At 46.1% G+C, this 1552-nt stretch overlaps 1 long non-coding RNA gene across 1 annotated transcript; it reads right to left on the bottom strand.

The window, feature by feature from the left end:
• Window positions 1-461: 461 nt before the first annotated feature.
• Window positions 462-1084, bottom strand: LOC146582009 (uncharacterized). Its single transcript, XR_014888721.1, has 3 exons — window positions 933-1084; window positions 714-858; window positions 462-631 (listed from the first exon to the last, which is right to left on the bottom strand). It is a non-coding gene; the product is annotated as an uncharacterized LOC146582009 (long non-coding RNA).
• Between the last annotated feature and the right edge of the window lie 468 nt (window positions 1085-1552).

The following is a 1552-nucleotide window of genomic DNA, read 5'->3' as shown; positions in this document are numbered from 1 at the left end:
TGCGATTGGATTTTAAAGAGGCCAATTAAAGGAGCCAATCAACCCTGGTAACAGGTGGCATCAGTCTTTACTTAGTGTTTTGACTTACCTTACATATGCAGTATGTATGCTTGAATTTAATGATATTCAGTTGTGGAAGATCATTTCTGCATGCCAGTTGACATTTCAAGCTGTGCTGCATCACTGTTTTAATAAAAGTCCTTTTTCATTGTTGTACTGCTTTTTATTTGTGTTGCCTGGCATCAGTGCTTGGTTTTAGGGATTTTAAGTGAAGTATTTATGTAATGGTTATAAATTTTCAAAAAAATTATTATAAGGTTGTGCTGGGTCACTTCCTGGCACAGTTATTAGAACACTAATGGGCCAGCAATAGTAGTGATGCTAAACACACCAACACCTACTAAACACTAGTGTGTAAGCACAGCAGAGTATCAATTTGAGGTAAATGTTAACTACCTGTCATGCGCCGTGGTGCGCGGGCACGAAAGGATCCAGGCGCAGACTCCGAGCTAACAAAAAGACACTTTATTAAAACAACGAAAGGCGACCCGGGGAAAGTAGAGAGCAAAACAGAAACTAAAAATCCGGGGAAACAATGACACGAGGAAGCCGGGATCGGGACGGCGGGGGGCTGCAATAGAAAGGGGAGATGATTACTAGGGAGCCAGGAAGCGGGGAGAACATATCAGGACTGAGTTAGAGTAGGGGCTTACGATAGAACGGAACCGTGGGAGCTCGGGAGGGAAGTGTGGCAGTCCGTGGGGGCAGGAAGTCCGTGGAATGGCGAGTGGGCCAGGTGAGCACCGCGAGATCCAGTTGAGCCGGAGGACAGGCAGGTAGCAGACGCCGAGTAGAAACCTTGACAGAAGTAGGCAGGTTAAACAAAGTTCCAAGCAGAAGAGAATGCACACTTTTCGTGGAAGTCTGGTTACCACTGTGGGGATGACTACGGACTGGCGTGGAGCATCCGTCAGCGCCGGATTAAGTGGATCTCCGTGTAATCACCGGGATGGAGAGCAGGTGTGCTGGTGATGGCCCAGCCCGGGGGTGTGGCTACCCGAGCATCACGCATTCCACAGACACAGGACCACGGACCATGACACTACCTCCAGGTTCTGATGTCCTGCTTTTACATTAGATTTTTATTTTCTATCACGGTGAAGAGGCCCAGCGCTGAATAATGGAAAAGTGACATTTAAATAGAAACTGTTTTTCCATGGTTAAGTTCTCCTCTGTTCTGCCTCTTTGGCACACCAAAGGGCTCACTGCTTGTGAATCTAATGAAGTTTGATTTGTACCCACACCTCATTGCTTCAGGGGAATCTCTGGGGTCAAAGTAGACACACACTCACAGTCACGCATACACCTCTCCATTTACGACTGCTATGCTTGACAGTACAGAGAACAAAGTTTTTCTTCTCTCATTTATGTCTTTTGTGTGGTTGTACATGATGACACCTTCATGAAGACTCTCGCGTAGTGTTCAAATGGTCTGACACTGAAAATGTCTTATTGTTTCATCAGCCCATTTACCTCACCTTCTAATGAAGCA

The sequence above is a fragment of the Mchenga conophoros genome, linkage group LG2 (assembly GCF_057382185.1).
Source record: "Mchenga conophoros isolate Kocher_MC1m ecotype Shallow Benthic linkage group LG2, M_conophoros_male_GT1.1, whole genome shotgun sequence".
In the NCBI taxonomy this organism is placed as follows: domain Eukaryota; kingdom Metazoa; phylum Chordata; class Actinopteri; order Cichliformes; family Cichlidae; genus Mchenga; species Mchenga conophoros.
Note: the sequence above shows the minus strand (reverse complement) of the source record. Positions and strands in the feature narration are given on the sequence as shown.